General features: G+C 49.0%; 10 non-coding genes across 10 annotated transcripts; all 10 read right to left on the reverse strand.

Annotated features, from left to right (window-relative positions):
- Positions 1 to 2,267: 2,267 nt before the first annotated feature.
- Positions 2,268 to 2,339, reverse strand: trnam-cau (transfer RNA methionine (anticodon CAU)). The gene has a single exon. It is a non-coding gene; the product is annotated as a tRNA-Met (tRNA).
- Positions 2,340 to 5,010: 2,671 nt separating this feature from the next.
- Positions 5,011 to 5,082, reverse strand: trnam-cau (transfer RNA methionine (anticodon CAU)). Its single transcript has one exon. It is a non-coding gene; the product is annotated as a tRNA-Met (tRNA).
- A 2,668-nt stretch (positions 5,083 to 7,750) lies between these two features.
- On the reverse strand, positions 7,751 to 7,822 carry trnam-cau (transfer RNA methionine (anticodon CAU)). Its single transcript has one exon. It is a non-coding gene; the product is annotated as a tRNA-Met (tRNA).
- A 2,670-nt stretch (positions 7,823 to 10,492) lies between these two features.
- Positions 10,493 to 10,564, reverse strand: trnam-cau (transfer RNA methionine (anticodon CAU)). The gene has a single exon. It is a non-coding gene; the product is annotated as a tRNA-Met (tRNA).
- Positions 10,565 to 13,236: 2,672 nt separating this feature from the next.
- On the reverse strand, positions 13,237 to 13,308 carry trnam-cau (transfer RNA methionine (anticodon CAU)). The gene has a single exon. It is a non-coding gene; the product is annotated as a tRNA-Met (tRNA).
- A 2,671-nt stretch (positions 13,309 to 15,979) lies between these two features.
- Positions 15,980 to 16,051, reverse strand: trnam-cau (transfer RNA methionine (anticodon CAU)). The gene has a single exon. It is a non-coding gene; the product is annotated as a tRNA-Met (tRNA).
- Positions 16,052 to 18,719: 2,668 nt separating this feature from the next.
- trnam-cau (transfer RNA methionine (anticodon CAU)) lies at positions 18,720 to 18,791 on the reverse strand. Its single transcript has one exon. It is a non-coding gene; the product is annotated as a tRNA-Met (tRNA).
- A 2,671-nt stretch (positions 18,792 to 21,462) lies between these two features.
- On the reverse strand, positions 21,463 to 21,534 carry trnam-cau (transfer RNA methionine (anticodon CAU)). The gene has a single exon. It is a non-coding gene; the product is annotated as a tRNA-Met (tRNA).
- A 2,669-nt stretch (positions 21,535 to 24,203) lies between these two features.
- trnam-cau (transfer RNA methionine (anticodon CAU)) lies at positions 24,204 to 24,275 on the reverse strand. The gene has a single exon. It is a non-coding gene; the product is annotated as a tRNA-Met (tRNA).
- A 2,669-nt stretch (positions 24,276 to 26,944) lies between these two features.
- trnam-cau (transfer RNA methionine (anticodon CAU)) lies at positions 26,945 to 27,016 on the reverse strand. The gene has a single exon. It is a non-coding gene; the product is annotated as a tRNA-Met (tRNA).

A 27,016-nucleotide genomic window follows, 5' to 3' on the forward strand; every position in this document is an offset into this window, starting at 1 on the left:
CACTCCCTGTACGAAAACGTTCTTCCTAATGTCACTTTTACTTCTTTTCCTCGTGACTTAAAATTCTGCCGAATCGTTATGGATCCTTTCAGGCGTGGGAGCATTTTCACAACATTATTTCCTGTTTCTAGGTCCCTCATGACTTGGAAAAGTTCGGTTCTCCGAGGAGAGCTGTCCCAATTTTCCAATCTACCTTGATTGCTGACATTCCTCAAACACCGCACCACTCACGTCAACCGGTTGAGCACTATGGTAAAAACAATGACTGCAGATGCTGGAAACCAGATTCTGGATTAGTGGTGCTGGAAGAGCACAGCAGTTCAGGCAGCATCCAAGTAGCTTGTTGAACACGATCTCCAACCATTTCATTTCTCTGTTTTCTGCCTCATTCGTACTCCAGGCAGCCCACGCTGGTTTCACGAAGGTGCTTTTTGAGAAAGTTAATCAGGCAGTTTTGCACAAGTCAAGTTTAAAAAAAAAACACGGGCTCGTCCGGGATTTGAACCCGGGACCTCTCGCAAATCAGCGCAGGAACAGACCCTAAGCGAGAATCATACGCCTAGACCAACGAGCCAGAAAGCACGCGCGTAAGTAATGCCCCAGACCTCTTGAGCGACCTGAGACATGCTCAGTATGAAGTACATTTGAGATTGCTCTCAGAATTGCAAGCGGCAAAGACTTTCCCGAACAGTTGCTTCTCATCCAGTCTCCCTGCTGCTATTTCATTCCACCGCATTCGCTGCTCACAGTGTCGTTTGCCCAACGTAGCATGAAGCATAAACTGGGTGACTGCTTCGCAGAACATCCCGCTTCTGCCCGCAGAAACTCAAGGCCCTGACCTTGCGGTTGCCTGCCACTTTAACACATCACCCTGTTCCCTGGCCAACATCCCTGTCTCAGGCTTGCAGCAGTGTTCGAGCTCCAGATGAAAGAACAACATCTCATTTTCCACTTGGAGACCTTACAGCCCTCCGGTCTTCAATATCGAGTTCTATAACTATAGGGCCTGAACTCCCCCATGTCCTTGACCCCTACCACACAAAAGACTCCTGTTTATCACCTCGTCTGCTATGACACACGACGTATTGTTAGCCACTAACAGTCTCCATTAACAGTTATTCGCATTCTCACGCGGATCGTTATTCACTCCTACGTCCTGCCTATTGTTCTCTCTCTGAGCTGGCGGCAAACACAGCAATGAACATTGGAGACTCTGAGCCAGCTGAAACTTGCTCAGTGTGAAGTACATTCCACATTGCTGCAAGAATTGCAAGCAGCAAAGCCTTTCCAGAACATCTGCTTGTCATTCTGTCCCCGGGGGGGCTGATGTTTGTCTCATCCCCAGGAACTGGACTATCTCCACTGGCGGATAATTAAACCATTTTATTTCTACTTGCACGTTGTTCTGGGGGGAGGGGGGTGGGGGAATGTAGGGTTGGGGGAGGGTAAGAGTCCATTCGCTCTTCTGCTTTCTCTCCCTCTTTCTCTCTCTCTCTCTCTCTGAAACTCTTGGGGTGAGAGGTGTCAGTTACATTAATGCGGGGAACATGAACAACTTTGATTGTGAACTTTCTCCAAAGGTCTGTTATCGGAGAGACAGAAAGATGCTGTGCTGGCAGGACAGAGAGAAATGAACACCGAGGACTCTTCGCCCAGGTAAATTCACATTGTTGTGCAGCCTGCTTGGTGTTCAGAAATCGTCTTCACGCAGCAATCTTACAGAAAGTCTATTGCAAAGCGGGCATCGCTTTCTTTGCTGCGACCGCGCAGCAGTTAACATCTGAGCCCCAAGTGTCCCAGATGAAGAGAATCCGAGTGAAACCTTCACTCACTGAGAGTCATCCCCACCGCCCTGAGCTGAGGGACTGCAGGCAGTCCAACACGGAAGGGACGGTTAAAAATGAACCATTTTTGCTCCCTCAGCAACACGTAGCATCATTCTCGCGCAGACAGAAGCCATTCAGCCCATGGATTCCACGGCGACTGTCTGTCACTTGTCTCTCTCTCTCTCTCTCTGAGGTTATTCACAATCGGTGGTATCCGTCCAAAAAGTGGGGGACGATGTCTGAGTTTCAACTTTAACAGCTCATTAGCATCGTAGAGAACCGGTTTTGCGATTCAGTTCAGAGGAAACCGACCAAGAACAGAATACCACTGAGACCTCTAAAACCCATGCCGTTTGAATGGAGTGGATCGATATGAACATATCGGCAAGTAGATGCAAAGGCAGCGTGCTGAAGGAAGCAGATCAAGGTGACAGTGAACGATAGCAGAGGATGGTTTCGATCCATCGACCTCTGGGTTATGGGCCCAGCACGCTCCCGCTGCGCCACTCTGCTGCCGCTTGGTAAGCTGGTTGCACAGAACACTTCAGGCTGTTGTCTGGCACGCTGCAGGCACCTTCGAGCCTGATGTCAAAGACCTCCACTGCTGTCGTGTGATATGCTGTTTCGCAGACGTATGGAGGCTGTGTAAATATAAACTTTTTTCTAAATTCCCACATTCTGTCGGTCGAACTGTGATTTCACACTGAATCACAACATGTGTCACAGCGCAGACGGAGGCTCTGCGGCCCACCTTCGCTCTGCTGGTTCTACACTTAAGTAAACGTGTGACTCTAGTCGTTTCATTCTCTCGCCTTCTCAGCGGAAATCTGCACATCTGAACGTGACCACCGAATTCCCTTTTGGGTCCATTGAATCTTCCTCTTTGTCAATGTCAGACAGGGACTTACTGACCCTCACCACTCCCTGTACGAAAACGTTCTTCCTAATGTCACTTTTACTTCTTTTCCTCGTGACTTAAAATTCTGCCGAATCGTTATGGATCCTTTCAGGCGTGGGAGCATTTTCACAACATTATTTCCTGTTTCTAGGTCCCTCATGACTTGGAAAAGTTCGGTTCTCCGAGGAGAGCTGTCCCAATTTTCCAATCTACCTTGATTGCTGACATTCCTCAAACACCGCACCACTCACGTCAACCGGTTGAGCACTATGGTAAAAACAATGACTGCAGATGCTGGAAACCAGATTCTGGATTAGTGGTGCTGGAAGAGCACAGCAGTTCAGGCAGCATCCAAGTAGCTTGTTGAACACGATCTCCAACCATTTCATTTCTCTGTTTTCTGCCTCATTCGTACTCCAGGCAGCCCACGCTGGTTTCACGAAGGTGCTTTTTGAGAAAGTTAATCAGGCAGTTTTGCACAAGTCAAGTTTAAAAAAAAAACACGGGCTCGTCCGGGATTTGAACCCGGGACCTCTCGCAAATCAGCGCAGGAACAGACCCTAAGCGAGAATCATACGCCTAGACCAACGAGCCAGAAAGCACGCGCGTAAGTAATGCCCCAGACCTCTTGAGCGACCTGAGACATGCTCAGTATGAAGTACATTTGAGATTGCTCTCAGAATTGCAAGCGGCAAAGACTTTCCCGAACAGTTGCTTCTCATCCAGTCTCCCTGCTGCTATTTCATTCCACCGCATTCGCTGCTCACAGTGTCGTTTGCCCAACGTAGCATGAAGCATAAACTGGGTGACTGCTTCGCAGAACATCCCGCTTCTGCCCGCAGAAACTCAAGGCCCTGACCTTGCGGTTGCCTGCCACTTTAACACATCACCCTGTTCCCTGGCCAACATCCCTGTCTCAGGCTTGCAGCAGTGTTCGAGCTCCAGATGAAAGAACAACATCTCATTTTCCACTTGGAGACCTTACAGCCCTCCGGTCTTCAATATCGAGTTCTATAACTATAGGGCCTGAACTCCCCCATGTCCTTGACCCCTACCACACAAAAGACTCCTGTTTATCACCTCGTCTGCTATGACACACGACGTATTGTTAGCCACTAACAGTCTCCATTAACAGTTATTCGCATTCTCACGCGGATCGTTATTCACTCCTACGTCCTGCCTATTGTTCTCTCTCTGAGCTGGCGGCAAACACAGCAATGAACATTGGAGACTCTGAGCCAGCTGAAACTTGCTCAGTGTGAAGTACATTCCACATTGCTGCAAGAATTGCAAGCAGCAAAGCCTTTCCAGAACATCTGCTTGTCATTCTGTCCCCGGGGGGGGCTGATGTTTGTCTCATCCCCAGGAACTGGACTATCTCCACTGGCGGATAATTAAACCATTTTATTTCTACTTGCACGTTGTTCTGGGGGGAGGGGGGTGGGGGAATGTAGGGTTGGGGGAGGGTAAGAGTCCATTCGCTCTTCTGCTTTCTCTCCCTCTTTCTCTATCTCTCTCTCTGAAACTCTTGGGGTGAGAGGTGTCAGTTACATTAATGCGGGGAACATGAACAACTTTGATTGTGAACTTTCTCCAAAGGTCTGTTATCGGAGAGACAGAAAGATGCTGTGCTGGCAGGACAGAGAGAAATGAACACCGAGGACTCTTCGCCCAGGTAAATTCACATTGTTGTGCAGCCTGCTTGGTGTTCAGAAATCGTCTTCACGCAGCAATCTTACAGAAAGTCTATTGCAAAGCGGGCATCGCTTTCTTTGCTGCGACCGCGCAGCAGTTAACATCTGAGCCCCAAGTGTCCCAGATGAAGAGAATCCGTGTGAAACCTTCACTCACTGAGAGTCATCCCCACCGCCCTGAGCTGAGGGACTGCAGGCAGTCCAACACGGAAGGGACGGTTAAAAATGAACCATTTTTGCTCCCTCAGCAACACGTAGCATCATTCTCGCGCAGACAGAAGCCATTCAGCCCATGGATTCCACGGCGACTGTCTGTCACTTGTCTCTCTCTCTCTCTCTCTGAGGTTATTCACAATCGGTGGTATCCGTCCAAAAAGTGGGGGACGATGTCTGAGTTTCAACTTTAACAGCTCATTAGCATCGTAGAGAACCGGTTTTGCGATTCAGTTCAGAGGAAACCGACCAAGAACAGAATACCACTGAGACCTCTAAAACCCATGCCGTTTGAATGGAGTGGATCGATATGAACATATCGGCAAGTAGATGCAAAGGCAGCTTGCTAAAGAAAGCAGATCAAGGTGACAGTGAACGATAGCAGAGGATGGTTTCGATCCATCGACCTCTGGGTTATGGGCCCAGCACGCTCCCGCTGCGCCACTCTGCTGCCGCTTGGGTAGCTGGTTGCACAGAACACTTCAGGCTTTTGTCTGGCACGCGGCAGGCACCTTCGAGCCTGATGTCAAAGACCTCCACTGCTGTCGTGTGATATGCTGTTTCGCAGACGTATGGAGGCTGTGTAAATATAAACTTTTTTCTAAATTCCCACATTCTGTCGGTCGAACTGTGATTTCACACTGAATCACAACATGTGTCACAGCGCAGACGGAGGCTCTGCGGCCCACCTTCGCTCTGCTGGTTCTACACTTAAGTAAACGTGTGACTCTAGTCGTTTCATTCTCTCACCTTCTCAGCGGAAATCTGCACATCTGAACGTGACCACCGAATTCCCTTTTGGGTCCATTGAATCTTCCTCTTTGTCAATGTCAGACAGGGACTTACTGACCCTCACCACTCCCTGTACGAAAACGTTCTTCCTAATGTCACTTTTACTTCTTTTCCTCGTGACTTAAAATTCTGCCGAATCGTTATGGATCCTTTCAGGCGTGGGAGCATTTTCACAACATTATTTCCTGTTTCTAGGTCCCTCATGACTTGGAAAAGTTCGGTTCTCCGAGGAGAGCTGTCCCAATTTTCCAATCTACCTTGATTGCTGACATTCCTCAAACACCGCACCACTCACGTCAACCGGTTGAGCACTATGGTAAAAACAATGACTGCAGATGCTGGAAACCAGATTCTGGATTAGTGGTGCTGGAAGAGCACAGCAGTTCAGGCAGCATCCAAGTAGCTTGTTGAACACGATCTCCAACCATTTCATTTCTCTGTTTTCTGCCTCATTCGTACTCCAGGCAGCCCACGCTGGTTTCACGAAGGTGCTTTTTGAGAAAGTTAATCAGGCAGTTTTGCACAAGTCAAGTTAAAAAAAAACACGGGCTCGTCCGGGATTTGAACCAGGGACCTCTCGCAAATCAGCGCAGTAACAGACCCTTAACGAGAATCATACGCCTAGACCAACGAGCCAGAAAGCACGCGCGTGAGTAATGCCCCAGACCTCTTGAGCGACCTGAGACATGCTCAGTATGAAGTACATTTGAGATTGCTCTCAGAATTGCAAGCGGCAAAGACTTTCCCGAACAGTTGCTTCTCATCCAGTCTCCCTGCTGCTATTTCATTCCACCGCATTCGCTGCTCACAGTGTCGTTTGCCCAACGTAGCATGAAGCATAAACTGGGTGACTGCTTCGCAGAACATCCCGCTTCTGCCCGCAGAAACTCAAGGCCCTGACCTTGCGGTTGCCTGCCACTTTAACACATCACCCTGTTCCCTGGCCAACATCCCTGTCTCAGGCTTGCAGCAGTGTTCGAGCTCCAGATGAAAGAACAACATCTCATTTTCCACTTGGAGACCTTACAGCCCTCCGGTCTTCAATATCGAGTTCTATAACTATAGGGCCTGAACTCCCCCATGTCCTTGACCCCTACCACACAAAAGACTCCTGTTTATCACCTCGTCTGCTATGACACACGACGTATTGTTAGCCACTAACAGTCTCCATTAACAGTTATTCGCATTCTCACGCGGATCGTTATTCACTCCTACGTCCTGCCTATTGTTCTCTCTCTGAGCTGGCGGCAAACACAGCAATGAACATTGGAGACTCTGAGCCAGCTGAAACTTGCTCAGTGTGAAGTACATTCCACATTGCTGCAAGAATTGCAAGCAGCAAAGCCTTTCCAGAACATCTGCTTGTCATTCTGTCCCCGGGGGGGCTGATGTTTGTCTCATCCCCAGGAACTGGACTATCTCCACTGGCGGATAATTAAACCATTTTATTTCTACTTGCACGTTGTTCTGGGGGGAGGGGGGTGGGGGAATGTAGGGTTGGGGGAGGGTAAGAGTCCATTCGCTCTTCTGCTTTCTCTCCCTCTTTCTCTCTCTCTCTCTCTCTGAAACTCTTGGGGTGAGAGGTGTCAGTTACATTAATGCGGGGAACATGAACAACTTTGATTGTGAACTTTCTCCAAAGGTCTGTTATCGGAGAGACAGAAAGATGCTGTGCTGGCAGGACAGAGAGAAATGAACACCGAGGACTCTTCGCCCAGGTAAATTCACATTGTTGTGCAGCCTGCTTGGTGTTCAGAAATCGTCTTCACGCAGCAATCTTACAGAAAGTCTATTGCAAAGCGGGCATCGCTTTCTTTGCTGCGACCGCGCAGCAGTTAACATCTGAGCCCCAAGTGTCCCAGATGAAGAGAATCCGAGTGAAACCTTCACTCACTGAGAGTCATCCCCACCGCCCTGAGCTGAGGGACTGCAGGCAGTCCAACACGGAAGGGACGGTTAAAAATGAACCATTTTTGCTCCCTCAGCAACACGTAGCATCATTCTCGCGCAGACAGAAGCCATTCAGCCCATGGATTCCACGGCGACTGTCTGTCACTTGTCTCTCTCTCTCTCTCTGAGGTTATTCACAATCGGTGGTATCCGTCCAAAAAGTGGGGGACGATGTCTGAGTTTCAACTTTAACAGCTCATTAGCATCGTAGAGAACCGGTTTTGCGATTCAGTTCAGAGGAAACCGACCAAGAACAGAATACCACTGAGACCTCTAAAACCCATGCCGTTTGAATGGAGTGGATCGATATGAACATATCGGCAAGTAGATGCAAAGGCAGCGTGCTGAAGGAAGCAGATCAAGGTGACAGTGAACGATAGCAGAGGATGGTTTCGATCCATCGACCTCTGGGTTATGGGCCCAGCACGCTCCCGCTGCGCCACTCTGCTGCCGCTTGGTAAGCTGGTTGCACAGAACACTTCAGGCTGTTGTCTGGCACGCTGCAGGCACCTTCGAGCCTGATGTCAAAGACCTCCACTGCTGTCGTGTGATATGCTGTTTCGCAGACGTATGGAGGCTGTGTAAATATAAACTTTTTTCTAAATTCCCACATTCTGTCGGTCGAACTGTGATTTCACACTGAATCACAACATGTGTCACAGCGCAGACGGAGGCTCTGCGGCCCACCTTCGCTCTGCTGGTTCTACACTTAAGTAAACGTGTGACTCTAGTCGTTTCATTCTCTCGCCTTCTCAGCGGAAATCTGCACATCTGAACGTGACCACCGAATTCCCTTTTGGGTCCATTGAATCTTCCTCTTTGTCAATGTCAGACAGGGACTTACTGACCCTCACCACTCCCTGTACGAAAACGTTCTTCCTAATGTCACTTTTACTTCTTTTCCTCGTGACTTAAAATTCTGCCGAATCGTTATGGATCCTTTCAGGCGTGGGAGCATTTTCACAACATTATTTCCTGTTTCTAGGTCCCTCATGACTTGGAAAAGTTCGGTTCTCCGAGGAGAGCTGTCCCAATTTTCCAATCTACCTTGATTGCTGACATTCCTCAAACACCGCACCACTCACGTCAACCGGTTGAGCACTATGGTAAAAACAATGACTGCAGATGCTGGAAACCAGATTCTGGATTAGTGGTGCTGGAAGAGCACAGCAGTTCAGGCAGCATCCAAGTAGCTTGTTGAACACGATCTCCAACCATTTCATTTCTCTGTTTTCTGCCTCATTCGTACTCCAGGCAGCCCACGCTGGTTTCACGAAGGTGCTTTTTGAGAAAGTTAATCAGGCAGTTTTGCACAAGTCAAGTTTAAAAAAAAAGCACGGGCTCGTCCGGGATTTGAACCCGGGACCTCTCGCAAATCAGCGCAGGAACAGACCCTAAGCGAGAATCATACGCCTAGACCAACGAGCCAGAAAGCACGCGCGTGAGTAATGCCCCAGACCTCTTGAGCGACCTGAGACATGCTCAGTATGAAGTACATTTGAGATTGCTCTCAGAATTGCAAGCGGCAAAGACTTTCCCGAACAGTTGCTTCTCATCCAGTCTCCCTGCTGCTATTTCATTCCACCGCATTCGCTGCTCACAGTGTCGTTTGCCCAACGTAGCATGAAGCATAAACTGGGTGACTGCTTCGCAGAACATCCCGCTTCTGCCCGCAGAAACTCAAGGCCCTGACCTTGCGGTTGCCTGCCACTTTAACACATCACCCTGTTCCCTGGCCAACATCCCTGTCTCAGGCTTGCAGCAGTGTTCGAGCTCCAGATGAAAGAACAACATCTCATTTTCCACTTGGAGACCTTACAGCCCTCCGGTCTTCAATATCGAGTTCTATAACTATAGGGCCTGAACTCCCCCATGTCCTTGACCCCTACCACACAAAAGACTCCTGTTTATCACCTCGTCTGCTATGACACACGACGTATTGTTAGCCACTAACAGTCTCCATTAACAGTTATTCGCATTCTCACGCGGATCGTTATTCACTCCTACGTCCTGCCTATTGTTCTCTCTCTGAGCTGGCGGCAAACACAGCAATGAACATTGGAGACTCTGAGCCAGCTGAAACTTGCTCAGTGTGAAGTACATTCCACATTGCTGCAAGAATTGCAAGCAGCAAAGCCTTTCCAGAACATCTGCTTGTCATTCTGTCCCCGGGGGGGCTGATGTTTGTCTCATCCCCAGGAACTGGACTATCTCCACTGGCGGATAATTAAACCATTTTATTTCTACTTGCACGTTGTTCTGGGGGGAGGGGGGTGGGGGAATGTAGGGTTGGGGGAGGGTAAGAGTCCATTCGCTCTTCTGCTTTCTCTCCCTCTTTCTCTCTCTCTCTCTCTCTGAAACTCTTGGGGTGAGAGGTGTCAGTTACATTAATGCGGGGAACATGAACAACTTTGATTGTGAACTTTCTCCAAAGGTCTGTTATCGGAGAGACAGAAAGATGCTGTGCTGGCAGGACAGAGAGAAATGAACACCGAGGACTCTTCGCCCAGGTAAATTCACATTGTTGTGCAGCCTGCTTGGTGTTCAGAAATCGTCTTCACGCAGCAATCTTACAGAAAGTCTATTGCAAAGCGGGCATCGCTTTCTTTGCTGCGACCGCGCAGCAGTTAACATCTGAGCCCCAAGTGTCCCAGATGAAGAGAATCCGAGTGAAACCTTCACTCACTGAGAGTCATCCCCACCGCCCTGAGCTGAGGGACTGCAGGCAGTCCAACACGGAAGGGACGGTTAAAAATGAACCATTTTTGCTCCCTCAGCAACACGTAGCATCATTCTCGCGCAGACAGAAGCCATTCAGCCCATGGATTCCACGGCGACTGTCTGTCACTTGTCTCTCTCTCTCTCTCTGAGGTTATTCACAATCGGTGGTATCCGTCCAAAAAGTGGGGGACGATGTCTGAGTTTCAACTTTAACAGCTCATTAGCATCGTAGAGAACCGGTTTTGCGATTCAGTTCAGAGGAAACCGACCAAGAACAGAATACCACTGAGACCTCTAAAACCCATGCCGTTTGAATGGAGTGGATCGATATGAACATATCGGCAAGTAGATGCAAAGGCAGCGTGCTGAAGGAAGCAGATCAAGGTGACAGTGAACGATAGCAGAGGATGGTTTCGATCCATCGACCTCTGGGTTATGGGCCCAGCACGCTCCCGCTGCGCCACTCTGCTGCCGCTTGGTAAGCTGGTTGCACAGAACACTTCAGGCTGTTGTCTGGCACGCTGCAGGCACCTTCGAGCCTGATGTCAAAGACCTCCACTGCTGTCGTGTGATATGCTGTTTCGCAGACGTATGGAGGCTGTGTAAATATAAACTTTTTTCTAAATTCCCACATTCTGTCGGTCGAACTGTGATTTCACACTGAATCACAACATGTGTCACAGCGCAGACGGAGGCTCTGCGGCCCACCTTCGCTCTGCTGGTTCTACACTTAAGTAAACGTGTGACTCTAGTCGTTTCATTCTCTCGCCTTCTCAGCGGAAATCTGCACATCTGAACGTGACCACCGAATTCCCTTTTGGGTCCATTGAATCTTCCTCTTTGTCAATGTCAGACAGGGACTTACTGACCCTCACCACTCCCTGTACGAAAACGTTCTTCCTAATGTCACTTTTACTTCTTTTCCTCGTGACTTAAAATTCTGCCGAATCGTTATGGATCCTTTCAGGCGTGGGAGCATTTTCACAACATTATTTCCTGTTTCTAGGTCCCTCATGACTTGGAAAAGTTCGGTTCTCCGAGGAGAGCTGTCCCAATTTTCCAATCTACCTTGATTGCTGACATTCCTCAAACACCGCACCACTCACGTCAACCGGTTGAGCACTATGGTAAAAACAATGACTGCAGATGCTGGAAACCAGATTCTGGATTAGTGGTGCTGGAAGAGCACAGCAGTTCAGGCAGCATCCAAGTAGCTTGTTGAACACGATCTCCAACCATTTCATTTCTCTGTTTTCTGCCTCATTCGTACTCCAGGCAGCCCACGCTGGTTTCACGAAGGTGCTTTTTGAGAAAGTTAATCAGGCAGTTTTGCACAAGTCAAGTTTAAAAAAAAAACACGGGCTCGTCCGGGATTTGAACCCGGGACCTCTCGCAAATCAGCGCAGGAACAGACCCTAAGCGAGAATCATACGCCTAGACCAACGAGCCAGAAAGCACGCGCGTAAGTAATGCCCCAGACCTCTTGAGCGACCTGAGACATGCTCAGTATGAAGTACATTTGAGATTGCTCTCAGAATTGCAAGCGGCAAAGACTTTCCCGAACAGTTGCTTCTCATCCAGTCTCCCTGCTGCTATTTCATTCCACCGCATTCGCTGCTCACAGTGTCGTTTGCCCAACGTAGCATGAAGCATAAACTGGGTGACTGCTTCGCAGAACATCCCGCTTCTGCCCGCAGAAACTCAAGGCCCTGACCTTGCGGTTGCCTGCCACTTTAACACATCACCCTGTTCCCTGGCCAACATCCCTGTCTCAGGCTTGCAGCAGTGTTCGAGCTCCAGATGAAAGAACAACATCTCATTTTCCACTTGGAGACCTTACAGCCCTCCGGTCTTCAATATCGAGTTCTATAACTATAGGGCCTGAACTCCCCCATGTCCTTGACCCCTACCACACAAAAGACTCCTGTTTATCACCTCGTCTGCTATGACACACGACGTATTGTTAGCCACTAACAGTCTCCATTAACAGTTATTCGCATTCTCACGCGGATCGTTATTCACTCCTACGTCCTGCCTATTGTTCTCTCTCTGAGCTGGCGGCAAACACAGCAATGAACATTGGAGACTCTGAGCCAGCTGAAACTTGCTCAGTGTGAAGTACATTCCACATTGCTGCAAGAATTGCAAGCAGCAAAGCCTTTCCAGAACATCTGCTTGTCATTCTGTCCCCGGGGGGGCTGATGTTTGTCTCATCCCCAGGAACTGGACTATCTCCACTGGCGGATAATTAAACCATTTTATTTCTACTTGCACGTTGTTCTGGGGGGAGGGGGGTGGGGGAATGTAGGGTTGGGGGAGGGTAAGAGTCCATTCGCTCTTCTGCTTTCTCTCCCTCTTTCTCTCTCTCTCTCTCTCTGAAACTCTTGGGGTGAGAGGTGTCAGTTACATTAATGCGGGGAACATGAACAACTTTGATTGTGAACTTTCTCCAAAGGTCTGTTATCGGAGAGACAGAAAGATGCTGTGCTGGCAGGACAGAGAGAAATGAACACCGAGGACTCTTCGCCCAGGTAAATTCACATTGTTGTGCAGCCTGCTTGGTGTTCAGAAATCGTCTTCACGCAGCAATCTTACAGAAAGTCTATTGCAAAGCGGGCATCGCTTTCTTTGCTGCGACCGCGCAGCAGTTAACATCTGAGCCCCAAGTGTCCCAGATGAAGAGAATCCGAGTGAAACCTTCACTCACTGAGAGTCATCCCCACCGCCCTGAGCTGAGGGACTGCAGGCAGTCCAACACGGAAGGGACGGTTAAAAATGAACCATTTTTGCTCCCTCAGCAACACGTAGCATCATTCTCGCGCAGACAGAAGCCATTCAGCCCATGGATTCCACGGCGACTGTCTGTCACTTGTCTCTCTCTCTCTCTCTCTGAGGTTATTCACAATCGGTGGTATCCGTCCAAAAAGTGGGGGACGATGTCTGAGTTTCAACTTTAACAGCTCATTAGCATCGTAGAGAACCGGTTTTGCGATTCAGTTCAGAGGAAACCGACCAAGAACAGAATACCACTGAGACCTCTAAAACCCATGCCGTTTGAATGGAGTGGATCGATATGAACATATCGGCAAGTAGATGCAAAGGCAGCGTGCTGAAGGAAGCAGATCAAGGTGACAGTGAACGATAGCAGAGGATGGTTTCGATCCATCGACCTCTGGGTTATGGGCCCAGCACGCTCCCGCTGCGCCACTCTGCTGCCGCTTGGTAAGCTGGTTGCACAGAACACTTCAGGCTGTTGTCTGGCACGCTGCAGGCACCTTCGAGCCTGATGTCAAAGACCTCCACTGCTGTCGTGTGATATGCTGTTTCGCAGACGTATGGAGGCTGTGTAAATATAAACTTTTTTCTAAATTCCCACATTCTGTCGGTCGAACTGTGATTTCACACTGAATCACAACATGTGTCACAGCGCAGACGGAGGCTCTGCGGCCCACCTTCGCTCTGCTGGTTCTACACTTAAGTAAACGTGTGACTCTAGTCGTTTCATTCTCTCGCCTTCTCAGCGGAAATCTGCACATCTGAACGTGACCACCGAATTCCCTTTTGGGTCCATTGAATCTTCCTCTTTGTCAATGTCAGACAGGGACTTACTGACCCTCACCACTCCCTGTACGAAAACGTTCTTCCTAATGTCACTTTTACTTCTTTTCCTCGTGACTTAAAATTCTGCCGAATCGTTATGGATCCTTTCAGGCGTGGGAGCATTTTCACAACATTATTTCCTGTTTCTAGGTCCCTCATGACTTGGAAAAGTTCGGTTCTCCGAGGAGAGCTGTCCCAATTTTCCAATCTACCTTGATTGCTGACATTCCTCAAACACCGCACCACTCACGTCAACCGGTTGAGCACTATGGTAAAAACAATGACTGCAGATGCTGGAAACCAGATTCTGGATTAGTGGTGCTGGAAGAGCACAGCAGTTCAGGCAGCATCCAAGTAGCTTGTTGAACACGATCTCCAACCATTTCATTTCTCTGTTTTCTGCCTCATTCGTACTCCAGGCAGCCCACGCTGGTTTCACGAAGGTGCTTTTTGAGAAAGTTAATCAGGCAGTTTTGCACAAGTCAAGTTTAAAAAAAAAACACGGGCTCGTCCGGGATTTGAACCCGGGACCTCTCGCAAATCAGCGCAGGAACAGACCCTAAGCGAGAATCATACGCCTAGACCAACGAGCCAGAAAGCACGCGCGTAAGTAATGCCCCAGACCTCTTGAGCGACCTGAGACATGCTCAGTATGAAGTACATTTGAGATTGCTCTCAGAATTGCAAGCGGCAAAGACTTTCCCGAACAGTTGCTTCTCATCCAGTCTCCCTGCTGCTATTTCATTCCACCGCATTCGCTGCTCACAGTGTCGTTTGCCCAACGTAGCATGAAGCATAAACTGGGTGACTGCTTCGCAGAACATCCCGCTTCTGCCCGCAGAAACTCAAGGCCCTGACCTTGCGGTTGCCTGCCACTTTAACACATCACCCTGTTCCCTGGCCAACATCCCTGTCTCAGGCTTGCAGCAGTGTTCGAGCTCCAGATGAAAGAACAACATCTCATTTTCCACTTGGAGACCTTACAGCCCTCCGGTCTTCAATATCGAGTTCTATAACTATAGGGCCTGAACTCCCCCATGTCCTTGACCCCTACCACACAAAAGACTCCTGTTTATCACCTCGTCTGCTATGACACACGACGTATTGTTAGCCACTAACAGTCTCCATTAACAGTTATTCGCATTCTCACGCGGATCGTTATTCACTCCTACGTCCTGCCTATTGTTCTCTCTCTGAGCTGGCGGCAAACACAGCAATGAACATTGGAGACTCTGAGCCAGCTGAAACTTGCTCAGTGTGAAGTACATTCCACATTGCTGCAAGAATTGCAAGCAGCAAAGCCTTTCCAGAACATCTGCTTGTCATTCTGTCCCCGGGGGGGGCTGATGTTTGTCTCATCCCCAGGAACTGGACTATCTCCACTGGCGGATAATTAAACCATTTTATTTCTACTTGCACGTTGTTCTGGGGGGAGGGGGGTGGGGGAATGTAGGGTTGGGGGAGGGTAAGAGTCCATTCGCTCTTCTGCTTTCTCTCCCTCTTTCTCTATCTCTCTCTCTGAAACTCTTGGGGTGAGAGGTGTCAGTTACATTAATGCGGGGAACATGAACAACTTTGATTGTGAACTTTCTCCAAAGGTCTGTTATCGGAGAGACAGAAAGATGCTGTGCTGGCAGGACAGAGAGAAATGAACACCGAGGACTCTTCGCCCAGGTAAATTCACATTGTTGTGCAGCCTGCTTGGTGTTCAGAAATCGTCTTCACGCAGCAATCTTACAGAAAGTCTATTGCAAAGCGGGCATCGCTTTCTTTGCTGCGACCGCGCAGCAGTTAACATCTGAGCCCCAAGTGTCCCAGATGAAGAGAATCCGTGTGAAACCTTCACTCACTGAGAGTCATCCCCACCGCCCTGAGCTGAGGGACTGCAGGCAGTCCAACACGGAAGGGACGGTTAAAAATGAACCATTTTTGCTCCCTCAGCAACACGTAGCATCATTCTCGCGCAGACAGAAGCCATTCAGCCCATGGATTCCACGGCGACTGTCTGTCACTTGTCTCTCTCTCTCTCTCTCTGAGGTTATTCACAATCGGTGGTATCCGTCCAAAAAGTGGGGGACGATGTCTGAGTTTCAACTTTAACAGCTCATTAGCATCGTAGAGAACCGGTTTTGCGATTCAGTTCAGAGGAAACCGACCAAGAACAGAATACCACTGAGACCTCTAAAACCCATGCCGTTTGAATGGAGTGGATCGATATGAACATATCGGCAAGTAGATGCAAAGGCAGCTTGCTAAAGAAAGCAGATCAAGGTGACAGTGAACGATAGCAGAGGATGGTTTCGATCCATCGACCTCTGGGTTATGGGCCCAGCACGCTCCCGCTGCGCCACTCTGCTGCCGCTTGGGTAGCTGGTTGCACAGAACACTTCAGGCTTTTGTCTGGCACGCGGCAGGCACCTTCGAGCCTGATGTCAAAGACCTCCACTGCTGTCGTGTGATATGCTGTTTCGCAGACGTATGGAGGCTGTGTAAATATAAACTTTTTTCTAAATTCCCACATTCTGTCGGTCGAACTGTGATTTCACACTGAATCACAACATGTGTCACAGCGCAGACGGAGGCTCTGCGGCCCACCTTCGCTCTGCTGGTTCTACACTTAAGTAAACGTGTGACTCTAGTCGTTTCATTCTCTCACCTTCTCAGCGGAAATCTGCACATCTGAACGTGACCACCGAATTCCCTTTTGGGTCCATTGAATCTTCCTCTTTGTCAATGTCAGACAGGGACTTACTGACCCTCACCACTCCCTGTACGAAAACGTTCTTCCTAATGTCACTTTTACTTCTTTTCCTCGTGACTTAAAATTCTGCCGAATCGTTATGGATCCTTTCAGGCGTGGGAGCATTTTCACAACATTATTTCCTGTTTCTAGGTCCCTCATGACTTGGAAAAGTTCGGTTCTCCGAGGAGAGCTGTCCCAATTTTCCAATCTACCTTGATTGCTGACATTCCTCAAACACCGCACCACTCACGTCAACCGGTTGAGCACTATGGTAAAAACAATGACTGCAGATGCTGGAAACCAGATTCTGGATTAGTGGTGCTGGAAGAGCACAGCAGTTCAGGCAGCATCCAAGTAGCTTGTTGAACACGATCTCCAACCATTTCATTTCTCTGTTTTCTGCCTCATTCGTACTCCAGGCAGCCCACGCTGGTTTCACGAAGGTGCTTTTTGAGAAAGTTAATCAGGCAGTTTTGCACAAGTCAAGTTAAAAAAAAACACGGGCTCGTCCGGGATTTGAACCAGGGACCTCTCGCAAATCAGCGCAGTAACAGACCCTTAACGAGAATCATACGCCTAGACCAACGAGCCAGAAAGCACGCGCGCAGAAAATGCCCCAGACCTCTTGAGCGACCTGAGACATGCTCAGTATGAAATACATTTGAGATTGCTCTCAGAATTGCAAGCGGCAAAGACTTTCCCGAACAGCTGCTTCTCATCCAGTCTCCCTGCTGCTATTTCATTCCACCGCATTCGCTGCTCACAGTGTCGTTTGCCCAACGTAGCATGAAGCATAAACTGGGTGACTGCTTCGCAGAACATCCCGCTTCTGCCCGCAGAAACTCAAGGCCCTGACCTTGCGGTTGTCTGCCACTTTAACACATCACCCTGTTCCCTGGCCAACATCCCTGTCTCAGGCTTGCAGCAGTGTTCGAGCTCCAGATGAAAGAACAACATCTCATTTTCCACTTGGAGACCTTACAGCCCTCCGGTCTTCAATATCGAGTTCTATAACTATAGGGCCTGAACTCCCCCATGTCCTTGACCCCTACCACACAAAAGACTCCTGTTTATCACCTCGTCTGCTATGACACACGACGTATTGTTAGCCACTAACAGTCTCCATTAACAGTTATTCGCATTCTCACGCGGATCGTTATTCACTCCTACGTCCTGCCTATTGTTCTCTCTCTGAGCTGGCGGCAAACACAGCAATGAACATTGGAGACTCTGAGCCAGCTGAAACTTGCTCAGTGTGAAGTACATTCCACATTGCTGCAAGAATTGCAAGCAGCAAAGCCTTTCCAGAACATCTGCTTGTCATTCTGTCCCCGGGGGGGGCTGATGTTTGTCTCATCCCCAGGAACTGGACTATCTCCACTGGCGGATAATTAAACCATTTTATTTCTACTTGCACGTTGTTCTGGGGGGAGGGGGGTGGGGGAATGTAGGGTTGGGGGAGGGTAAGAGTCCATTCGCTCTTCTGCTTTCTCTCCCTCTTTCTCTCTCTCTCTCTCTCTGAAACTCTTGGGGTGAGAGGTGTCAGTTACATTAATGCGGGAAACATGAACAACTTTGATTGTGAACTTTCTCCAAAGGTCTGTTATCGGAGAGACAGAAAGATGCTGTGCTGGCAGGACAGAGAGAAATGAACACCGAGGACTCTTCGCCCAGGTAAATTCACATTGTTGTGCAGCCTGCTTGGTGTTCAGAAATCGTCTTCACGCAGCAATCTTACAGAAAGTCTATTGCAAAGCGGGCATCGCTTTCTTTGCTGCGACCGCGCAGCAGTTAACATCTGAGCCCCAAGTGTCCCAGATGAAGAGAATCCGTGTGAAACCTTCACTCACTGAGAGTCATCCCCACCGCCCTGAGCTGAGGGACTGCAGGCAGTCCAACACGGAAGGGACGGTTAAAAAGAACCATTTTTGCTCCCTCAGCAACACGTAGCATCATTCTCGCGCAGACAGAAGCCATTCAGCCCCTGGATTCCACGGCGACTGTCTGTCACTTGTCTCTCTCTCTCTCTCTGAGGTTATTCACAATCGGTGGTATCCGTCCAAAAAGTGGGGGACGATGTCTGAGTTTCAACTTTAACAGCTCATTAGCATCGTAGAGAACCGGTTTTGCGATTCAGTTCAGAGGAAACCGACCAAGAACAGAATACCACTGAGACCTCTAAAACCCATGCCGTTTGAATGGAGTGGATCGATATGAACATATCGGCAAGTAGATGCAAAGGCAGCTTGTTGAAGAAAGCAGATCAAGGTGACAGTGAACGATAGCAGAGGATGGTTTCGATCCATCGACCTCTGGGTTATGGGCCCAGCACGCTCCCGCTGCGCCACTCTGCCGCCGCTTGGTGAGCTGGTTGCACAGAACACTTCAGGCTTTTGTCTGGCACGCTGCAGGCACCTTCGAGCCTGATGTCAAAGACCTCCACTGCTGTCGTGTGATATGCTGTTTCGCAGACGTATGGAGGCTGTGTAAATATAAACTTTTTTCTAAATTCCCACATTCTGTCGGTCGAACTGTGATTTCACACTGAATCACAACATGTGTCACAGCGCAGACGGAGGCTCTGCGGCCCACCTTCGCTCTGCTGGTTCTACACTTAAGTAAACGTGTGACTCTAGTCGTTTCATTCTCTCGCCTTCTCAGCGGAAATCTGCACATCTGAACGTGACCACCGAATTCCCTTTTGGGTCCATTGAATCTTCCTCTTTGTCAATGTCAGACAGGGACTTACTGACCCTCACCACTCCCTGTACGAAAACGTTCTTCCTAATGTCACTTTTACTTCTTTTCCTCGTGACTTAAAATTCTGCCGAATCGTTATGGATCCTTTCAGGCGTGGGAGCATTTTCACAACATTATTTCCTGTTTCTAGGTCCCTCATGACTTGGAAAAGTTCGGTTCTCCGAGGAGAGCTGTCCCAATTTTCCAATCTACCTTGATTGCTGACATTCCTCAAACACCGCACCACTCACGTCAACCTGTTGAGCACTATGGTAAAAACAATGACTGCAGATGCTGGAAACCAGATTCTGGATTAGTGGTGCTGGAAGAGCACAGCAGTTCAGGCAGCATCCAAGTAGCTTGTTGAACACGATCTCCAACCATTTCATTTCTCTGTTTTCTGCCTCATTCGTACTCCAGGCAGCCCACGCTGGTTTCACGAAGGTGCTTTTTGAGAAAGTTAATCAGGCAGTTTTGCACAAGTCAAGTTTAAAACAAAAACACGGGCTCGTCCGGGATTTGAACCCGGGACCTCTCGCAAATCAGCGCAGGAACAGACCCTAAGCGAGAATCATACGCCTAGACCAACGAGCCAGAAAGCACGCGCGTAAGTAATGCCCCAGACCTCTTGAGCGACCTGAGACATGCTCAGTATGAAGTACATTTGAGATTGCTCTCAGAATTGCAAGCGGCAAAGACTTTCCCGAACAGTTGCTTCTCATCCAGTCTCCCTGCTGCTATTTCATTCCACCGCATTCGCTGCTCACAGTGTCGTTTGCCCAACGTAGCATGAAGCATAAACTGGGTGACTGCTTCGCAGAACATCCCGCTTCTGCCCGCAGAAACTCAAGGCCCTGACCTTGCGGTTGCCTGCCACTTTAACACATCACCCTGTTCCCTGGCCAACATCCCTGTCTCAGGCTTGCAGCAGTGTTCGAGCTCCAGATGAAAGAACAACATCTCATTTTCCACTTGGAGACCTTACAGCCCTCCGGTCTTCAATATCGAGTTCTATAACTATAGGGCCTGAACTCCCCCATGTCCTTGACCCCTACCACACAAAAGACTCCTGTTTATCACCTCGTCTGCTATGACACACGACGTATTGTTAGCCACTAACAGTCTCCATTAACAGTTATTCGCATTCTCACGCGGATCGTTATTCACTCCTACGTCCTGCCTATTGTTCTCTCTCTGAGCTGGCGGCAAACACAGCAATGAACATTGGAGACTCTGAGCCAGCTGAAACTTGCTCAGTGTGAAGTACATTCCACATTGCTGCAAGAATTGCAAGCAGCAAAGCCTTTCCAGAACATCTGCTTGTCATTCTGTCCCCGGGGGGGGCTGATGTTTGTCTCATCCCCAGGAACTGGACTATCTCCACTGGCGGATAATTAAACCATTTTATTTCTACTTGCACGTTGTTCTGGGGGGAGGGGGGTGGGGGAATGTAGGGTTGGGGGAGGGTAAGAGTCCATTCGCTCTTCTGCTTTCTCTCCCTCTTTCTCTATCTCTCTCTCTGAAACTCTTGGGGTGAGAGGTGTCAGTTACATTAATGCGGGGAACATGAACAACTTTGATTGTGAACTTTCTCCAAAGGTCTGTTATCGGAGAGACAGAAAGATGCTGTGCTGGCAGGACAGAGAGAAATGAACACCGAGGACTCTTCGCCCAGGTAAATTCACATTGTTGTGCAGCCTGCTTGGTGTTCAGAAATCGTCTTCACGCAGCAATCTTACAGAAAGTCTATTGCAAAGCGGGCATCGCTTTCTTTGCTGCGACCGCGCAGCAGTTAACATCTGAGCCCCAAGTGTCCCAGATGAAGAGAATCCGTGTGAAACCTTCACTCACTGAGAGTCATCCCCACCGCCCTGAGCTGAGGGACTGCAGGCAGTCCAACACGGAAGGGACGGTTAAAAATGAACCATTTTTGCTCCCTCAGCAACACGTAGCATCATTCTCGCGCAGACAGAAGCCATTCAGCCCATGGATTCCACGGCGACTGTCTGTCACTTGTCTCTCTCTCTCTCTCTCTGAGGTTATTCACAATCGGTGGTATCCGTCCAAAAAGTGGGGGACGATGTCTGAGTTTCAACTTTAACAGCTCATTAGCATCGTAGAGAACCGGTTTTGCGATTCAGTTCAGAGGAAACCGACCAAGAACAGAATACCACTGAGACCTCTAAAACCCATGCCGTTTGAATGGAGTGGATCGATATGAACATATCGGCAAGTAGATGCAAAGGCAGCTTGCTAAAGAAAGCAGATCAAGGTGACAGTGAACGATAGCAGAGGATGGTTTCGATCCATCGACCTCTGGGTTATGGGCCCAGCACGCTCCCGCTGCGCCACTCTGCTGCCGCTTGGGTAGCTGGTTGCACAGAACACTTCAGGCTTTTGTCTGGCACGCGGCAGGCACCTTCGAGCCTGATGTCAAAGACCTCCACTGCTGTCGTGTGATATGCTGTTTCGCAGACGTATGGAGGCTGTGTAAATATAAACTTTTTTCTAAATTCCCACATTCTGTCGGTCGAACTGTGATTTCACACTGAATCACAACATGTGTCACAGCGCAGACGGAGGCTCTGCGGCCCACCTTCGCTCTGCTGGTTCTACACTTAAGTAAACGTGTGACTCTAGTCGTTTCATTCTCTCACCTTCTCAGCGGAAATCTGCACATCTGAACGTGACCACCGAATTCCCTTTTGGGTCCATTGAATCTTCCTCTTTGTCAATGTCAGACAGGGACTTACTGACCCTCACCACTCCCTGTACGAAAACGTTCTTCCTAATGTCACTTTTACTTCTTTTCCTCGTGACTTAAAATTCTGCCGAATCGTTATGGATCCTTTCAGGCGTGGGAGCATTTTCACAACATTATTTCCTGTTTCTAGGTCCCTCATGACTTGGAAAAGTTCGGTTCTCCGAGGAGAGCTGTCCCAATTTTCCAATCTACCTTGATTGCTGACATTCCTCAAACACCGCACCACTCACGTCAACCGGTTGAGCACTATGGTAAAAACAATGACTGCAGATGCTGGAAACCAGATTCTGGATTAGTGGTGCTGGAAGAGCACAGCAGTTCAGGCAGCATCCAAGTAGCTTGTTGAACACGATCTCCAACCATTTCATTTCTCTGTTTTCTGCCTCATTCGTACTCCAGGCAGCCCACGCTGGTTTCACGAAGGTGCTTTTTGAGAAAGTTAATCAGGCAGTTTTGCACAAGTCAAGTTAAAAAAAAACACGGGCTCGTCCGGGATTTGAACCAGGGACCTCTCGCAAATCAGCGCAGTAACAGACCCTTAACGAGAATCATACGCCTAGACCAACGAGCCAGAAAGCACGCGCGCAGAAAATGCCCCAGACCTCTTGAGCGACCTGAGACATGCTCAGTATGAAATACATTTGAGATTGCTCTCAGAATTGCAAGCGGCAAAGACTTTCCCGAACAGCTGCTTCTCATCCAGTCTCCCTGCTGCTATTTCATTCCACCGCATTCGCTGCTCACAGTGTCGTTTGCCCAACGTAGCATGAAGCATAAACTGGGTGACTGCTTCGCAGAACATCCCGCTTCTGCCCGCAGAAACTCAAGGCCCTGACCTTGCGGTTGTCTGCCACTTTAACACATCACCCTGTTCCCTGGCCAACATCCCTGTCTCAGGCTTGCAGCAGTGTTCGAGCTCCAGATGAAAGAACAACATCTCATTTTCCACTTGGAGACCTTACAGCCCTCCGGTCTTCAATATCGAGTTCTATAACTATAGGGCCTGAACTCCCCCATGTCCTTGACCCCTACCACACAAAAGACTCCTGTTTATCACCTCGTCTGCTATGACACACGACGTATTGTTAGCCACTAACAGTCTCCATTAACAGTTATTCGCATTCTCACGCGGATCGTTATTCACTCCTACGTCCTGCCTATTGTTCTCTCTCTGAGCTGGCGGCAAACACAGCAATGAACATTGGAGACTCTGAGCCAGCTGAAACTTGCTCAGTGTGAAGTACATTCCACATTGCTGCAAGAATTGCAAGCAGCAAAGCCTTTCCAGAACATCTGCTTGTCATTCTGTCCCCGGGGGGGGCTGATGTTTGTCTCATCCCCAGGAACTGGACTATCTCCACTGGCGGATAATTAAACCATTTTATTTCTACTTGCACGTTGTTCTGGGGGGAGGGGGGTGGGGGAATGTAGGGTTGGGGGAGGGTAAGAGTCCATTCGCTCTTCTGCTTTCTCTCCCTCTTTCTCTATCTCTCTCTCTGAAACTCTTGGGGTGAGAGGTGTCAGTTACATTAATGCGGGGAACATGAACAACTTTGATTGTGAACTTTCTCCAAAGGTCTGTTATCGGAGAGACAGAAAGATGCTGTGCTGGCAGGACAGAGAGAAATGAACACCGAGGACTCTTCGCCCAGGTAAATTCACATTGTTGTGCAGCCTGCTTGGTGTTCAGAAATCGTCTTCACGCAGCAATCTTACAGAAAGTCTATTGCAAAGCGGGCATCGCTTTCTTTGCTGCGACCGCGCAGCAGTTAACATCTGAGCCCCAAGTGTCCCAGATGAAGAGAATCCGTGTGAAACCTTCACTCACTGAGAGTCATCCCCACCGCCCTGAGCTGAGGGACTGCAGGCAGTCCAACACGGAAGGGACGGTTAAAAATGAACCATTTTTGCTCCCTCAGCAACACGTAGCATCATTCTCGCGCAGACAGAAGCCATTCAGCCCATGGATTCCACGGCGACTGTCTGTCACTTGTCTCTCTCTCTCTCTCTCTGAGGTTATTCACAATCGGTGGTATCCGTCCAAAAAGTGGGGGACGATGTCTGAGTTTCAACTTTAACAGCTCATTAGCATCGTAGAGAACCGGTTTTGCGATTCAGTTCAGAGGAAACCGACCAAGAACAGAATACCACTGAGACCTCTAAAACCCATGCCGTTTGAATGGAGTGGATCGATATGAACATATCGGCAAGTAGATGCAAAGGCAGCTTGCTAAAGAAAGCAGATCAAGGTGACAGTGAACGATAGCAGAGGATGGTTTCGATCCATCGACCTCTGGGTTATGGGCCCAGCACGCTCCCGCTGCGCCACTCTGCTGCCGCTTGGGTAGCTGGTTGCACAGAACACTTCAGGCTTTTGTCTGGCACGCGGCAGGCACCTTCGAGCCTGATGTCAAAGACCTCCACTGCTGTCGTGTGATATGCTGTTTCGCAGACGTATGGAGGCTGTGTAAATATAAACTTTTTTCTAAATTCCCACATTCTGTCGGTCGAACTGTGATTTCACACTGAATCACAACATGTGTCACAGCGCAGACGGAGGCTCTGCGGCCCACCTTCGCTCTGCTGGTTCTACACTTAAGTAAACGTGTGACTCTAGTCGTTTCATTCTCTCACCTTCTCAGCGGAAATCTGCACATCTGAACGTGACCACCGAATTCCCTTTTGGGTCCATTGAATCTTCCTCTTTGTCAATGTCAGACAGGGACTTACTGACCCTCACCACTCCCTGTACGAAAACGTTCTTCCTAATGTCACTTTTACTTCTTTTCCTCGTGACTTAAAATTCTGCCGAATCGTTATGGATCCTTTCAGGCGTGGGAGCATTTTCACAACATTATTTCCTGTTTCTAGGTCCCTCATGACTTGGAAAAGTTCGGTTCTCCGAGGAGAGCTGTCCCAATTTTCCAATCTACCTTGATTGCTGACATTCCTCAAACACCGCACCACTCACGTCAACCGGTTGAGCACTATGGTAAAAACAATGACTGCAGATGCTGGAAACCAGATTCTGGATTAGTGGTGCTGGAAGAGCACAGCAGTTCAGGCAGCATCCAAGTAGCTTGTTGAACACGATCTCCAACCATTTCATTTCTCTGTTTTCTGCCTCATTCGTACTCCAGGCAGCCCACGCTGGTTTCACGAAGGTGCTTTTTGAGAAAGTTAATCAGGCAGTTTTGCACAAGTCAAGTTAAAAAAAAACACGGGCTCGTCCGGGATTTGAACCAGGGACCTCTCGCAAATCAGCGCAGTAACAGACCCTTAACGAGAATCATACGCCTAGACCAACGAGCCAGAAAGCACGCGCGCAGAAAATGCCCCAGACCTCTTGAGCGACCTGAGACATGCTCAGTATGAAATACATTTGAGATTGCTCTCAGAATTGCAAGCGGCAAAGACTTTCCCGAACAGCTGCTTCTCATCCAGTCTCCCTGCTGCTATTTCATTCCACCGCATTCGCTGCTCACAGTGTCGTTTGCCCAACGTAGCATGAAGCATAAACTGGGTGACTGCTTCGCAGAACATCCCGCTTCTGCCCGCAGAAACTCAAGGCCCTGACCTTGCGGTTGTCTGCCACTTTAACACATCACCCTGTTCCCTGGCCAACATCCCTGTCTCAGGCTTGCAGCAGTGTTCGAGCTCCAGATGAAAGAACAACATCTCATTTTCCACTTGGAGACCTTACAGCCCTCCGGTCTTCAATATCGAGTTCTATAACTATAGGGCCTGAACTCCCCCATGTCCTTGACCCCTACCACACAAAAGACTCCTGTTTATCACCTCGTCTGCTATGACACACGACGTATTGTTAGCCACTAACAGTCTCCATTAACAGTTATTCGCATTCTCACGCGGATCGTTATTCACTCCTACGTCCTGCCTATTGTTCTCTCTCTGAGCTGGCGGCAAACACAGCAATGAACATTGGAGACTCTGAGCCAGCTGAAACTTGCTCAGTGTGAAGTACATTCCACATTGCTGCAAGAATTGCAAGCAGCAAAGCCTTTCCAGAACATCTGCTTGTCATTCTGTCCCCGGGGGGGGCTGATGTTTGTCTCATCCCCAGGAACTGGACTATCTCCACTGGCGGATAATTAAACCATTTTATTTCTACTTGCACGTTGTTCTGGGGGGAGGGGGGTGGGGGAATGTAGGGTTGGGGGAGGGTAAGAGTCCATTCGCTCTTCTGCTTTCTCTCCCTCTTTCTCTATCTCTCTCTCTGAAACTCTTGGGGTGAGAGGTGTCAGTTACATTAATGCGGGGAACATGAACAACTTTGATTGTGAACTTTCTCCAAAGGTCTGTTATCGGAGAGACAGAAAGATGCTGTGCTGGCAGGACAGAGAGAAATGAACACCGAGGACTCTTCGCCCAGGTAAATTCACATTGTTGTGCAGCCTGCTTGGTGTTCAGAAATCGTCTTCACGCAGCAATCTTACAGAAAGTCTATTGCAAAGCGGGCATCGCTTTCTTTGCTGCGACCGCGCAGCAGTTAACATCTGAGCCCCAAGTGTCCCAGATGAAGAGAATCCGTGTGAAACCTTCACTCACTGAGAGTCATCCCCACCGCCCTGAGCTGAGGGACTGCAGGCAGTCCAACACGGAAGGGACGGTTAAAAATGAACCATTTTTGCTCCCTCAGCAACACGTAGCATCATTCTCGCGCAGACAGAAGCCATTCAGCCCATGGATTCCACGGCGACTGTCTGTCACTTGTCTCTCTCTCTCTCTCTCTGAGGTTATTCACAATCGGTGGTATCCGTCCAAAAAGTGGGGGACGATGTCTGAGTTTCAACTTTAACAGCTCATTAGCATCGTAGAGAACCGGTTTTGCGATTCAGTTCAGAGGAAACCGACCAAGAACAGAATACCACTGAGACCTCTAAAACCCATGCCGTTTGAATGGAGTGGATCGATATGAACATATCGGCAAGTAGATGCAAAGGCAGCTTGCTAAAGAAAGCAGATCAAGGTGACAGTGAACGATAGCAGAGGATGGTTTCGATCCATCGACCTCTGGGTTATGGGCCCAGCACGCTCCCGCTGCGCCACTCTGCT

This window comes from Chiloscyllium punctatum, chromosome 36 (assembly GCF_047496795.1).
Source record: "Chiloscyllium punctatum isolate Juve2018m chromosome 36, sChiPun1.3, whole genome shotgun sequence".
NCBI lineage: Eukaryota > Metazoa > Chordata > Chondrichthyes > Orectolobiformes > Hemiscylliidae > Chiloscyllium > Chiloscyllium punctatum.